Source organism: Triticum urartu, chromosome 2 (genome assembly GCF_003073215.2).
Source record: "Triticum urartu cultivar G1812 chromosome 2, Tu2.1, whole genome shotgun sequence".
Classification (NCBI taxonomy): Eukaryota; Viridiplantae; Streptophyta; class Magnoliopsida; order Poales; family Poaceae; genus Triticum; species Triticum urartu.
In genome coordinates this window covers 602,765,502-602,781,876 of record NC_053023.1, presented here as the reverse complement: position 1 = coordinate 602,781,876, position 16,375 = coordinate 602,765,502, and the positions used below count along the sequence as shown (strand labels likewise).

Below are 16,375 nucleotides of genomic sequence, written 5' to 3'. Positions count from 1 at the left end.
GAAAATATCGGATGCTGCCTGAAGAAATCCATTTATGGATTAAGACAAGCCTCTCGACAGTGGTATCTAAAGTTTAATCAAATGATTAAAAGTTTTGGATTTAAAGAAAATATTGAGGATAATTGCATTTTATGCAAAGTTTAAAAATGGGAAATATATTTTCCTAATCTTGTATGTGGATGATATCCTGCTTGCTAGCAGTGATGTTAGTCTACTACAAGAAACAAAGAAATACTTATCCTCAAATTTTGACATAACAGATCTTGGTGAAGCATCATATGTTTTGGGCATAGAAATTCACCGAGATAGGAACAATGGAGTCTTAGGACTATCGCAGAAAGCATATTTAGAAAATGTTCTTAAAAAGTATAATATGCATGCGAGTAAAGCCACACCTGCTCCTATAGTCAAGGGCGATAGTTTTGGGAAATTCCAATGTCCCAAGAACTAGTACAAGATCGATCAAATGAAAGCAGTACCATATGCTTCGGCAGTTGGCAGCTTACAGTATGCACAAGTGTGCACTCGCCCTGACTTAGCTTTTATCACCGGGGTACTCAGTAGATATCAAGAGAATCCAGGCATGGAGCACTGGAATATGGTAAAGAAAGCATTGCGTTATGCTCAAGGCACGAAGGATTACATGCTAATATACAGGAGACGTGATTCCTTAGAGATAATAGGGTATTCAGACGCAGATTTTGCGGGGGACAGAGATGATAGAAAATCCACGTCAGGATACGTCTTCACTCTCGCTGGGGGAGCTATTTCGTGGAAAAGATCCAAACAGTCAATAGTTGCATCATCCACGATGTATGCAGAATTCAAAGCATGCTTTGAAGCCACGGGGCAGGCGATATGGCTAAAGAAATTTGTACCCGACTTGAAAGTGGTAGATTGTATTCACAAACCACTAAAGATGTACTGCGACAACCAACCTGCGGTATTCTATGCTCACAACAACAAGTCGAGTAATGTTGCCAAAACAATAGAGATAAGGTATTATGTTGTGAAAGATAAAATCCAGGATCAAACTATAAGTCTCGAGCATATAAGAACAAAGGATATGATTGCGGATCCGCTAACGAAAGGCTTACCACCCAATGTGTTCAAGGAACACATAGCTGGCATGGGTTTAAGGGAAAGCCTTATGATTCCTGGATAGGCCCAAAAGGAACAGAATTTGCTTCTGATCATAACGTATGTTGTAGCTGAATGATTCTAACGGCAATTAAGCTGTGACGATGAAACATGCTCTATGTACCAATATGTGATGAAACAAATAAACTAGAAAGTATAAGGTTAAAAGTAAAAGTTGAGATCAAGGGGGAGAATGTTAGGTTGATCTCTCCACCGAGTGGGCTCAATGGCCCATCGGGCCCTGATCTATCCGCGCCCTGATCGAGGGCGCCCAACCGTTCTATGGTTGGTGGGCCCCTGTGACCTGCGATATATAAAGAGGTGGGGGCCGGGGCGCACGGTACGAGGTTCACCGCGCCGCCAGACTCCCCACCGATATCCCCTTCCGATCTAGGGCAATCGCAGTGCTCACGGGAAGCACCACTGCCACCTCTCCATCTCGATCCCTCTGCGATCACCGGCCCCTACATCACCATGGCCGGCTCTGGATCGAGCTCATCCGCACCCAAGGAAGGTAGGTTACCGGAAAGATCTAGCCTACCACGATCCATAGGATCTATCAACCCTTGCCTTTGGTTTGAATCTACCCGCACTACAGCAACGGTGAACACCTGAGTGGAGTGGAGTGTTGCTTGCAAGCTAGGACTGGAACGGCTTCTGTTGTTTTTTGACCAAAATTCCTAGTAGTTAGTTAACATGATGGCTACTAGTACTACCATGCACGATGAGTGTTGGGTGTTGTTATCATGAAATTTTTGGTTGAAGATTCGATTCCGCAATGGAGTATTTGGGCTGAAGAGTTTCAATTTTGGGGATGGGGTGCTCGAGTGTTTCTAAAGCATGGTTATGCTTGTCTAGTTTTACACATCCTTTTCTATCCAAGACACATTTTAGACGCCGCTGTCAGTTCAATTCATTTAGATGCTGCTGTCGATTGACGATGGTGGTATATAGCATTATAGTTTTGTTTGTTTAATGATGCTTTCTAATGTTTCACGCTCCTAAATTATTGTTCAAGCAGAGGACTAGAGGGGGGGGCAAGGTAGGATTCATTTTGAGATAATCCTGAATCAGGGAAAATATTGACTGATCTGTGCAACTATGATGAATTTTGAATCAAATTTTAGCTCATTTATTTGATTTGTATGCGTGTTTGCAGGTGTATCAGCAATCCATTGGAGTTGTCTGCAATCTAGACTGGCCGAGATCGAATTTCTTGGTGCAGGTGCTCGATGATTCTGACGATGCTGCAACTTCTGCTCTTATCAGAGAGGAGGTTGAGAAATGGCAACGGGAGGGTGTCCGGATATTGTATCGGCACTGGGTGATCCGTGATGGCTACAAGGCTGAAAATCTCAAGTCTGCCATGAACTGCAGCTACGTGAAAGACTATGAGTTTGTTGTTATCTTTGATGCTGATTTCCAACCACAAGAAGATTTCGTGAAGCTAATTGTGCCCCATTTCAAGGTACAGTTGAAAATTACACACTCCCGCGGGGCATTATTATCTAATGATGATGAGCCCATGAAAGTTCTATCATCTGACTAGCTGCGTGTGTGACTTTCATGGCAAAGAGGATGTTGGACTAGTTCAGGCAAGGTGGTCTTTTGTAAACAAGAATGAGAACTTGTTAACTAGGCTACACAACATAAATATGTGCTTCCACTTCAAGGTGGAACAACAGGTTAATGGGGCATTCCTCAATTTTTTCAGTTTCAACGGAACCGCGGGAGTGTGGAGAATTAAGGCGCTCGAGGACTCTGGAGGATGGACGAAGAGAACAACAGTTGAAGACATGGATATTGCTGTTCGAGCACATCTAAAGAGATGGAAGTTTCTCTATCTTAACAATGTTGAGGTACTGGAATAATGTCTCTTATGGTTCATGAATCTTCTGTATGGTACTCAAATCTTTACTGATCATTCAAACTGTGATACACGAATTTCCCTTTCAGTGCCAGTGTGAATTGCCGGAGTCATATGAAGCATACAGAAAACAATAACATCGATGGCATTCTGGTCCAATGCAGTTGTTTAGACTCTGCTTTGTGGACATTATCCACAGACTCCGAACCACCTGCGCCCGTGCCTATCGAATCCGGCTCGGCGCCGATCATGGAGTTTACCTCCGCAGATATCTTTCAGCACTCACCCCTTGGCGAAATACTGAACTCATTAGGGTCTCTCTCCTTGTCAGGAGAATCCTGGATGAACTACGTTCGGCAGGATTGGGATGCGGATGACGAAGAAGCTCACCGCCCACCCGCCATCCACTTAATAGCCACTGTCGATGACTTAACCGACATGCCGGACCTCGACTCCGAAGACATCGACGGTATGGACGATGATGCAGGAGACGAACAGGAACCACTGCCCACAGGGCACTGGACGCCCACTTCATCATATGATGTATACATGGTGGACACACCCAACGAAAACGACGACGAGGAACGGAAGGACGCAGCGAAGGGTTGTTCCCTTGAGAAGCAGTCAAAGCGGCGGCGTAAATGCCGCTCTAAATCCCACCTCGGCGGAAACAATAATCATATAGACCCAGTGTTAGAGTAGGGTGAACCATCACCAAACCACGACAACAAGGAGAATCAAGCCAAACAACCCAACCTCGTCGAAGATAACAATCCGGACGACATCACACCGGACAGGCACCCGGAGCAACAGAATGCCCATCAAAGGCTGGTTGCCACTGCAAGGAGTTTGAAAAAGCAGAAGCAAAGGCTCAGGGCTGCACAAGACACACTCAAAATCAGATGGAGTGAAGTACTTGACACTGCAACGAAGTACGACAGTAATCGCCACACCAAGAGCTATCCGAAGCGAAAGTTGCTACCCGAATTCGATGAGGAGGCCTTAGATCCTCTGCAATTAAAAAATAAAATGGCCATCCGGTCGGATAGACGACCTCATAGCCAACATAAAGCGGCAAACGGCGCCGCACATAAACCAGTACGCGATCCGCGTAAGGGCTCGCATCAAAAGGACGGCACAACCAGATCCATCTATGGACCACGCAGGCGCGCTCCAACATACACTGCAACACAACAAACATCCGAACACCACGGCACACCCAAATACAAGGGTGCCGCACACCCCCTATGTTTCACCGACGAGGTGCTGGACCATGAATTTCCAGAGGGATTCAAACCCGTAAACATAGAGGCATACGACAGAACAACAGACCCTGGGGTCTGGATTGATGACTACATCCTCCATATCCATATGGCTCGAGGAGACGATCTCCACGCCATCAAGTACTTACCCCTCAAACTCAAAGGGCCAGCTCGCCACTGGCTTAAAAGCCTCCCCTAAAACTCCATTGGAAGTTGGGAAGAGCTTGAAGACGCTTTTCGGGCAAATTTTCAAGGGACTTATGTCCGACCACCGGATGCAGATGATTTGAGTCATATAACTCAACAGCCCGGAGAGTCAGCCAGAAAGCTTTGGAACAGGTTTCTTACTAAAAAGAACCAAATGGTCGACTGTCCGGACGCCGAAGCCTTAGCAGCTTTCAAGCATAGCGTTCGCGACGAATGGCTTGCCAGACACCTCGGCCAAGAAAAGCCGAGAACAATGGCAGCATTAACAAGCCTCATGACCCACTTTTGCACGGGCGAGGACAACTGGTTAGCCCGATGCAGCACCAGCGACCCAAGTACATCCGAAGTCAGGGATGGAAACAGGAAATCACGACGCAGCAAAAATAAGCGCCGGAATAAAGAAGACAGCCCGAAGAGCACGGCGGTAAATGCCGAATTCAGAAGCTCTCGGCCGGGTCAGCAACAGTCGCCCTCCAAAGGCAACAAAGATGAACTGTGCAGCCTAAACAAAATTCTGGACCAAACATGTCAGATCCATAACACCCCCGGTAAATCCGCCAATCATACCCACAGAGAATGTTGGGTCTTCAAGCAGTCCGGCAAGCTCAACGCCGAACACAAGGGTCAGGAGTCACCAAGCGAAGACGAGGACGAGCCTCGCAAGCAAAGCACTGGGGAACAGAAGAAATTCCCACCAGAAGTCAAAACAGTAAACGTGTTACACGTGATAAAGGGGAGAAACAAAGCGGCACCCCTAGATAAATATTCCCCAGGGCCTATCACCGCGGAGTTCTGCCACTGGTCGTCCCAACCGATCACTTTTGATCATCGGGATTACTCAGCAAGTGTCCGGCGGGCAGGATGGGCTGCCTTGGTATTAGACCCAATAATTGACAGACACCACTTCACACGAGTTTGGATGGACGCCGGCAGCAGTTTAAACTTGATATATTAGGACACAGCACGCAACATGAGGATAGACCCAGCAAAAATTAGCCATAGCAATACTTCCTTTAAAGGAGTAACGCCAGGCCCAGAGGCTCATTGCACGGGCTCCCTGTTACTAGAGGTTATATTCGGCTTCCCCGATAACTTCCGTAGCAAAAAATTTAACCTTCCAAATTGCTCCGTTCCAATGTGGCTATCAAGCACTACTCGGACGCGAAGCTTTCGCTCGCTTTAACGCAATACATCATTACGCTTCCCTCGTGCTTAAGATGCCCGGTCCACGCGGCATCATTACAGTCAATGGAAATATTGAGTGCTCCTTGCATGCCGAAGACAGCGCGGCCGCCTTGGCAGCCGCACACTAAACGGCCTCACCAACTAAAGCATTTGACAGGTCGTTAAGACCACGAACGCGGTTAGACGAGTCCGGCACAACTATATGTAATTAATACAGGTTTGATGGCCATACCCCTAGTACAATACAAGGGGATCAACATGCGCAAACAAGTGGCAATTCAGCTCAATCTTACTCATTCTGAACTATATATTGTTTATTTAGTATAATTTACCTTTTGCACGGCAACTTTTCAATTAAAGTTCCTCTCTTTTACATATGATCATTGTGCTACACCCGTCTAGAATACGGCACAACGGAGACACATGCGCAGACGTGCAACAGGGACCTGTTCCAAGGATTCTTTTTAGATTAAGACCCTGCGTAAACCTTTTTTACTGTCTCTTGTTGATACACACCCCTCGGATTCTCAGTACAATTGAGAAGGATGCTGGCGTCTTGGCATGTGGCCACGTTAGAATAATGCACGTACCTGGACACTAGGGGCTTATTACAAAGGGCACTGTTTAGGCCCGGTTTACACCATAAAGACCGAATACCTTAGGGAGTGTTCGGTGTCGCGAGTTAGGCCTTATATGCATCAGCTCCGAATCATGTCTTTGGTCAAATGTTGGGTTTGCCCGGCTCCTGTGTTTTGCTGCCATACGTTCCGCTCCATCAGCTAAGGCGGCACCATGAGAACTACTGCGATTGTGCCCTGGTTCATCCGGACGAGCACCTCAGTAGAGAAAGCCGAAAACTGACTGTCATGATATAGCGTGAGACTGGTCAACCACTCGATGACCTATCGGAATCTTCGAGATTCCTCCGCCTTAACGAAGGGCCGTTTCCCGGCCAGGCATGTACGCACCCCGAATTCGGATGAGTGCGGAGCCACCAGGGGCTATATAGTAGCCCCACTGTCAAACTCCTCTGGCTAAGTGAAAGTGTTAAAGCATTATAGTCCGGTTGCCTCGTCCGCTGCGCTATCACCTCCATAATGGACCAAAACGTTGGGTTAAGTGTGAAAATGCGTCTTCTGCGAACACCCCCGCATTATATGTGTGGGGGCTGAAGCCGACGACTGCAATCTTTTAGGTTATATACATATATACGTAAACAGCCACACAGGAGGCATCATAATACTTTCGGGCAAAAGTATAAATACAACCTTGATAAACTTAATAAAACATTATTTTTACAATGGGAATACATGTCATTCAAACATAATATTCTTCGAGCACCGGGCCTCTATCGAACGAGCGCCTTCAAAAACATCTTCAAAATAGTGCTCGGCAGCCACTCGGCCTATGGCCGAACCTTGCGCCGTGACAGCGGTGGCATCCATCTCTGCCCAGTATGTTTTAACACAGGCAAGGGCCATCCGCGAGCCTTCTATGCACGCCGACCTATTCATCGCATTAATGCGCGGCACCGCACCAAGGAACTGCTGCACTAAACTAAAATAGTTGTTCGGCTTCGGCCTTTCCGGCCACAGGTGATCCACAACAGACTTCATGGCAAGTCCGGACAATCTATTCAGTTCAGCCCATTCGGCAAGCCGATCAGCCAATGGAAGCGGACGCTCTGGAACATTAAATTGTGACCAAAATAGCTTATCCACTTCACGATTTGTTTGATCTCGGAAGTACTCGGCCGCATCGACAGCACTCGTCGCCAAGTCCATATATGCATCCGCCGAACTCCACAGCCGGTCCAGAGGGGCATACTGAGGATCTCCAAACTTTCTCCACAGCAGGAAGGGTTTCCCAGCCGTGATATCCCCAGCTTGACGCAGCTCCTCCTTCTTCGCTCTCATGGCGGAGCGGGTGTCTTTGGTCGCCGTGGCGGCCTTTTCCAGGTCCCTCGCCTTCGCCGGGTTTTCCTCTTCAAGAAGCTGGCAACGGTCGGCAGTGTCTTTTAACTTTACAGCCATCTCAGCCATTTTCTCTTTGCTCTCGCAATGTGCGGCCTTTTTGGCTCTTAACTCTTCGGTCGCCTTTAAAGCAGCCGCATTACTACTCCTCGCTTGCTCCTTGGCCATGGAAAGCTCCGCCCGAAGGGTCTCCACGGCGGCAGCCCCATCTGCAGTCACAACATATTAAAGATACCGGCATCATGCTGCTCTTACTATGAGACTTCACTAGAAAATTCACCTACCCTACGCCTCGTAAAGCCGCTTGTTAACAAGAACGATGTCGGCATCGGCCGCATCCAGTTGTTGCTTTAGTTCGGCAACCCTATCAGTCCGGCTAGACACTGATGCCTCCACCACCTGCACGTAAAGGCAGTCCGGTTATGACTGGGACTATGATCCTCTGTTTGCCGCCGTTTTCAGCGACAACTAGAGTCTCAGGGGCTACTATCTACACAGAGCACATCTAAAAATGTGCGGTACTTTCAAAAAAATATACATCATTCCACGTACTCAAAATCCGTCAGTAGACTCATAAAGGCTTCATGCAGCCCGCTTTCGGCGGACGAAATCCTTTCAATCACCGTACCCATCAAGGTGCGGCGCTCTTCTGAGATAACCGCCCTCTCCAGCAGATCCCTCCGTACATCCGACCGCATACCAGATGGTGCCGGACTCTTTTGATTGCTCTCTTCAAGAGCCGGATACGAGGGACTTCGGGTGGCCATAGGATTACCTTCTGGCCTTACCAGATCAGGAGAGACTCTCCATGACAACACTTCAAGGTCGCCCGCTTCTTGAGCTGGGGAGTCCGGGGGAGGCGTTTCGCTCTCCATCATCTCTGGAAGAAGATCCCCTGAAGACGAGCTCAGCTGAGAAGGGCTAAGATCCGAACTGCAAGATAAATGCTTCAGTTATTTTCCTCAGAAGTAAGGTAGGATATCCTCACTATCAAGTACTTTCTGATTACTTACAGCTCGTTAGAGGGCTGATCCCCGCGCATGCCTTGTACGGCTAAAGCACCCTCCGAGGCGGGGCCCTCTGGTGGAGATTTCCTCTCCCGCTTGGAAATCTTGGTTTCTGGATCTTCGGAGGTAGTCCTCTTGCTTCCCCGGGGCGAGCGGATGTCAGATCCTTCCCCTGGGTTATCCTCCTTCATGGAGGCGCTCATTCCCTCGGTTGGAATAGGTAGCGGTGGAGGCCTGCTTTCGCCCTCTTTATTCCCCCCTTCATCTTCCTTTGTGGGCACTAGGCAAGGTGCTAGATCAAGCATCTTTTCCAGCACCGGATTGTCCAAGCCTTCAGGAAGGGGGGCCGAACACCGGATCATCTTCGCCTTTGTTATCCAGTCCTGGTCAAAGAGCGATTCTTCAGAATGATGTCATGATAAATAAAAAGGACAGTGTGTTCAGCCAAGGGATTACTTACTTGGGCCGCGGTGCGGTTGCTGCTTAGGCCCACGTCCTCGGTAGTGTCCGGACACTCTATTTAAGGTCCGAAGAACGATTTGTTCATCTCCTCGTGCGTCAGGCCGAGGAAATTCTGAATGGCGCGCGGTCCTTCTGGGTTGAATTCCCATAGGCGGAGGGGCTGGCGTTTGCAAGGCTGGACTCGACGAACCAGCATGACTTGCATTACCATAACCAAACTGAAATCTCCCTCGAAGAGATCTCGGATGCAGCTCTGCAATATGGGCACGTCCTTGGCTGGACCCCAGCTCAGTCCCTTGCTGACCCATGACATCAGTTGTGGTGGAGGACCCGAGCGAAAGGTGGGGGCAGCCACCCACTTGGCACTTCGGGGAGCTATGATGTAGAACCACTCCTGTTGCCATAATCCGGACACCTCTGGAAAGGAACCCTTTGGCCATGGAGCATCAGCAATTTTGCTTATTAAAGCGCCTCCGCACGCTACATACTGTCCCTCGACCATCTTCGGCTTCACATCGAAGGTCTTGAGCCACAAGCCGAAGTGAGGGGTAATGCGGAGGAAGGCCTCACAAACGACGATAAATGATGAGATGTGAAGAAGGGAGTCCAGGGCCAGATCGTGAAAATCCAGCCCGTAATAGAACATAATACCCCTAACAAAGGGATCTAGAGCGAGGCCTAGTCCTCGGAGGAAGTGGAGACGAACACAACGCTCTCGTTGGGTTCGGGAGTAGGGACAACCTGCCCTCGGGCGGGCAGCCTATGCGATATTTCGGAGGTAAGATATCTGGCTTCCCTCAACTTCTTGATGTCCTCCTCCGTGACGGAGGAAGGCATCCACCGGCCTTGAAGGCTGGATCCGGACATGACTGAAGATCTGAAGCACCTGACCTGGGCTTTGGGTGTTAGAACTCGAGGCTGGGGAAGGATTCGATTGAGCACGAGAGCGAAAAAGTAAAAGCCTTGCCCCTTTATAAAGAGGGTGAATATCAAGCGTCCTCCTCGTGGCCGTTTGGGACTTGCCTAAATCTAGGAGTCATAGGCACGGTTGGGTTACCCACATCCGTATTGATGAGAATCCCGTAATAAGGGGAACACGATCTCTACTTTGACAAGACGTGTCAAGAAACCGTCTCGCATTATGTGCGGAGCTGGTTAAGGAAAAACGGTTCGAATAATTACCGGGCCATGGCATAATGTCATGCTGCCAAAACGTGTCAGCGGATTGGATTTGTGGAAATATTATTCTCTCTATGGTGGTATGTGGAATTTATTTTGCAGGGTCAGACACTATCCTTGTATTCAAACTCTTCTGTGATGTATTCGGAGGAGGAACCCGCCTTGCAATGCCGAAGACAACACTGCGTGCCAGACTCATCATCATTGAAGCCTGGTTCAGGGGCTACTGAGGGAGTCCTGGATTAGGGGGTCTCCGGACATCCGGACTATATCCTTTGGCCGGACTGTTGGACTATGAAGATACCAGATTGAAGACTTCGTCCCGTGTCCGGATGGGACTCTACTTGGCGTGGAAGGCAAGCTAGGCAATACAGATATGTATATCTCCTCCTTTGTAACCGACCTTGTGTAACCCTAACCCCCTCCGATGTCTATATAAACCAGAGGGTTTTAGTCCGTAGGACAACATATAATCATACCATAGGCTAGCTTCTAGGGTTTAGCCTCTCCGATCTCGTGGTAGATCAACTCTTGTAATACTCATATCATCAAAAATAAATCAAGCAGGACGTAGGGTTTTACCTCCATCAAGAGGGCCCGAACCTGGGTAAAACATCGTGTCCCCTGCCTCCTGTTACCATCTGCCTTAGACGCACAGTTCGGGACCCCCTACCCGAGATCCGCCGGTTTTGACACCGACAGTAGGCATATTTTGAAAGATGAGTTTTCTTTTCGGGAAAAAAATATGAGTTTAACTGCATTATATAGAGCACACCCTTCAAAATTTAGTTCTATTGTAAGTATACTTGGTTTAGGTTTGTCCTTTTCTTGCGGTTGACAATATTTTAGTTGCACTCGGTTGGATAATTAAGTACAGTTTGATTAATATGACAAGTCACATCGGCAGGATGAATATTTACAGGGTTGATGATTTCCCAGGAAGCACAAGTAGGATGTATGTTTGCAAGTTTCCATGACTAAATTATAGAGTTATATACATTTTGTTCTGCTTGAAGTTCGGTCAATTAAAGTCATTTTGACTCGCCTATTGTTTAATGGTTCTATTTTGATCATATAATTAGCTTTACATTTTGACTTGCTCGCTTTGATAAATTCCATTCTTACCAAGGGTCATTGTTTATGCATTGCCTCCTCTTTTGCAAATTTCAATGAAGTTTAATTGGTAAAAAGTAACAGTACTATCAAATTTGGGGCAAACTCTATTAGTCTCGAAATAAACTGGTCATGTGTCGTTTGTACAAATGCGTGAATTCGTTTTGATCAGCATTCTTAGTTTCTTACACCTGATGAGCACCCTTAGTTTTCAAATTTTAGCCACATATATTTATGTACCACCGAATGACACATCACCTATCTTTGTTGCAGATTGGGTTCTGGAAGAAATTCAACCTGATATTCCTTTTCTTTCTGCTCCCAAAACTGATTCTGCCCTTCTATTCTTTCACTCTCTTCTGTGTCATACTTCCAATGACAATGTTTGCTCCTGAAGCTGAGCTACCTGCCTGGGTGGTGTGCTACATTCCAGCACAAAACCATGGCCGCTTGCTTGCTTGGCGGCGGCGGCTTGCTGGACGGCGGCGACGAGCTGCAGGTTTGAGCAGAGAGCAGAGCAAGAAACAGAGAGGGAGTGAGTTCGGGTTTGTCTGGATGGGGGGTGGGGGGTGGGGGGGTAGACCGTGCTCTCCTACCAAATTAATTCAGGTGTTTTGGTGTCCTGTGGGTATATTCAAACCAAAGGCAGGGGCCTCTTTGCAAAATGACGCGTGCTGACTGGGTCGGTACCTAGGCGTCCACTTGTCGCTCTGTGTGTCAGGACCAAATTTGCACATTTGATGCAAGTTCGGAACTGGATAGGGTCAAAATGTAAGTTCTAGGATTAAAACATCACATTCTGTGTAAGTTGTAGGACTCCCAATGCTTTTAACTCTTATCTATGAGAAGCACAAAGATTCACCTTGCACTTTGATGGATGCGTTTTTCTGCTTCATTTGTCATTTACTACTGAAACTCCGAGTTTGCGACAGCCGTTGCACATCTGCGTACCATCACTTTGACTGCGGGCATGTGGTCTCCGTATGGGTACACTGCATGGTCGTATGCTTTTGCACACGATTGAAACAGGTTGCTTGGTCTGTAAGTCAAAGGACTGTTACCGCCTTCACTTTTTATAGTACTACTATAAAATGCTGATAGTGTACTACTCTATATTTTCCCTCTATTTGCTGTTAGAGCAACCCTAGCAGACCCCGCATCTTCCTAGCCCGGAAAACGTATTTGCAGTTCGTGGAAAAACGTCTTTGAGGGTCGGCGCGGACGGCCGCAGTTGCAGACCCCGCATAATGGACCCGTAAAAAAGAATATTCTTGAAATATGCTTTTTACGGGTCGGCTTTGCGGCGTCTGATCTGGCGCAACTCCTCCCAACCCAGAAAACTTAAATTTGCACCTTAATTTGATGTAGCATAATGCATTTCTTTGCTTTTTCAACAACATTGGATACAAAAGACATCACCAAATCTTTGCTAGAATAGCAAGACAGAAAAACAAGAATCACAAGTATGCATTTGAGAAGATTTCCAACTTTCATAACTGCTCCCACAAGTTGGACTAATATCTTCTCCATGCATTCATTGTTTATCTGCGGATTCTTGATTTTGCATTCTTCTTTCTTCATCTTTGGTTCGAAAGAAGTAGATGTTCCCGCAAAAAAAAGTAGACGTTGCTTCCCCTCTAGTTGCACATGCAGTCGCATCATTGCCTTTGATTCTACTAAGGAGTGCACCAACATCTATTAAGTTTCTTTCTATCAATAAATCAATGTATTGGCCTTCCCAAAACCAAAATGAGCATTCATCGTCCTACACAAAAGAATAAGCAAGTTCGAAATGAGCTACTGCAATTGAACTAGAGAATGAGCTATCAAATGAGCTACCGCAAGTGCATGTACCCCGTCATTTTCGCATTTGAAGAACACCCATCCGGGGTGCTTCGGCGTGTCCGAAGTTAGTCACATCACTGTCCGCGTGCAGTCGTCGCACTGTATGAGCGACATCGGCAAGCCACAGAGACGCTGGGTGAGCGTCGAGCCCGGTGGACGGCCGGACGAATCCATGCCCGCAAACCGTCGGCGACGGCGGGTGGACGAACCCGTACCTGCATGCTGCGATGTGTCCTTGCCGGGGCTGCGGGAGAGGCTCCCCGACCACTCCATCGCTTGGCGCAGCAAATCGGTGGCCGGAAAAGCCAAATCCGGTGGCCCGTGATGAAGTGCCGCTGATCCGCAAATCCGGCGGCCCGCCGAGGCAGGGAGGAAGAGAGGGGAGGCCTAGTGCGTGTGGCGGCCTTTCGGCATGCTCCTGCCGGTTGCTTTCGCCAGAATCTTGGGCGGCGGCCGGGCGGCGATGCGAAGGGGGATAGGAGAGGTGGTTGGTGGGGAAAGCGCGGGCTGAAATGTCCCCCCACCAACCGCTTCCGCTTATATGCAGGGCACCGCAGCGGCAAGGGGAAAACCCACGAATAAACGGGTTGGGGCCAGGATTTTGCCGCGCCCCGTAAAAATATTTACGGGCCGGGGCGGGATGCGGGGTCTGATCGGGCAGATTTTTCCGCCCCGACCCGTATTTTGGCGGTTATTTTGCAGGTCGGGGCGGGATACGGGGTCTGCTAGAGTTGCTCTTAGTACTGTACTCTTATTGAATTATGTAACCTACAGCACATGCCTTTTTTTGCGAGGGTAACCTACAGCACATGCCAGTAAAGATTCTCTTAGAATTGAACAATTTTTTGGATTGCATATTGAATGATGAGTAGACTACAAGGGCCTTTGGATTCTAGGATTTTTCAAGGATTGAAATATGTAAGAATTTTCTCCAAAATGTTTTCTTTGCAATATATTTTAGAGATTTTAACATCCACTAAAACCTCTTAAAAAGATGAACATGACATTGCAATCCTATGTTTTTCCTATTTTTATGTTTTTTGAACCTTGCAAAAGAACCTCTAAAATTTGTAGCAGTTCACATGTCACAATGGTAGAATAGATCATTTTACTGTTATTTCATTAATATCCCCCTTGTATCAAAATATAAGATGTTTTTTGACATTATCATAGTATCAAAAAGCGTATTCTATTTTGATACGGAGGGAGTGCATTTTAAAGTAAAGTTTGCAAGTATACATGTATGGTAGATGGACCTTGGGTCCAAATAATCCACCTCAACAGTAGGAGAAGATCCTACGAAAGTAATACCGACGATTATGAACCAGACATGACCGATCGTCCTGGCACCGTGGCACGTAGCAGGTACAGTAGAGATGTTACGAATCGTTGGTGCAGAGGGACAAGCTGAGGTGCAGCCATGCAGGTGCAGGGCCGATCTTCCTGTCGGAAGAAGGCGCCAATATTTTGTTTCCTCCCGTTTTCGTGGAGCTCATGGGCCGGCGCTGCATCCCCGGGGGGCCGCAAGCTCGGACAACCGCCCCCTCCACAACACTGAGTTGCAACATGAGATGCATGCACGTACCTGCGCAATGCTCTCGGAGCGTCGAACACGCGGGCCATGGCTATCTCGATGGAGATCTCCGTGTCTTTCCTCGTTTCCCTGTCGGCGCGGCGATGCATGCACGCGTCCGACCGGCCGGTGACGTGACGGCGACCCCGGTGATCTGTTCCGGACACAAGGTCAGACTTTCTGTTCTCCAACACGGACACGGGAAGCCGTAAATGCCTTTCGGCTTCTTTAATTTGCACTCCAGTGTGATGTGCAGTGCACACTTTTCACTCGTGGGGCTGAACCGGCTAGAAGCAAGATGCGCGTATGTCGTAGTAAGTTCTAACATCTGATTTCTTTTTGAGCAAAAGTTCTGAGATCTGATGCCAGAAGGAACTGTGTAGACGACGCGGTGAATCTTCCCGTTTGTGCTGAATACGGGCCTACAATTCTATGAGCACGCCGGTAGATGTTAGCGCAAAGGTGAATCAATCTGTGGTTGGATGATTAGAGGGACTGTGGTCAGCCTATCAAGGTTTAAATCCTAATGCTCGCATTTATTTCAGGATTTTCGACGATGTGTATTTAACGGGAGGAGACGTTCGCGTCGACGACGAGGTGCCTACGGTGACTTAGTAAATTTCAAGATAATATGTCGGCTCAGTTTTTCAGAGGTACTCATTGGAGTAGAGTGTGCGTGTATGCGTTCATAGGGGTGAGTATATGCGCGTGTATATGAGTGCTTATGTTTGTACTGTATTAAAAAAAGATGTCAGCGCAAAGTCTCACTACTTTCAGTATACAGGTCGGGTAGTATACTTTGCTCATTTTTTTTTTCAAAAAAGGGTCATGTTTCCTTTCTTCAATTTTACGGTAAATTTTGCATCATTTTCTAGTCACATTTTTCAACTCAACTTATGGTTGGATGGTTAGGAGGATAGTGGTATCCCCAGCCCATCGGAGTTTAATTTCTAGACTTAACATTGATACTCGCATTTAATGAACTTATTTCAGGCCTTCCGACGGTGTGCGTTCAGTGGGAGGAGACATTCCCGTCGACTACGAAGGCATCTATAGTGACTTCGTCAATTTTAAGATAATGTGTCGGCTTAGTTTGTCGAAGGTGCTTATAAAGGTAGGATGTACATGAGTGCGATCATAGGATAAATGTATATCGTATGTATGAACGTCTGTATCTGTATTGTGTTCAAAAAAGTAAGTCACACGGAAATTTGTGTTCATGCGAAAGTTCTTTCTATTAGCTCACGGTGAACATTTTTTTAGTAGAAGCCGGCGTCGATTAACTGTCACGGGCTTCAAAGACCGAGCAAGGTAAATGTTTGATCTACCTAGCTATTGGTACTTCTTCTTTTTCAACATTACAAAAAAAACATTACCCAGTTTGTCAAATTGCACCAAGCGGCCTGTTATTGTTCTCTCTCGTTTGAGCAAGCCGAATCAAATCCCCGAATTTCTGATGGTAGATGGCGCATGTAGGTTGGGGAGCTCCTAATTCGCGTTTCAGCTGCAGTCCCCAACCTACACTCTCGCTTGTCGGCCGGCGCATATAGGCGAGCACTCGA

The 16,375-nt window shown here is 47.4% G+C and overlaps 1 pseudogene; it reads left to right on the top strand.

The window, feature by feature from the left end:
* Nucleotides 1-583: 583 nt before the first annotated feature.
* On the top strand, nt 584-12,440 carry LOC125537471 (annotated as a pseudogene).
* The last annotated feature ends 3,935 nt before the right edge of the window (nt 12,441-16,375 follow it).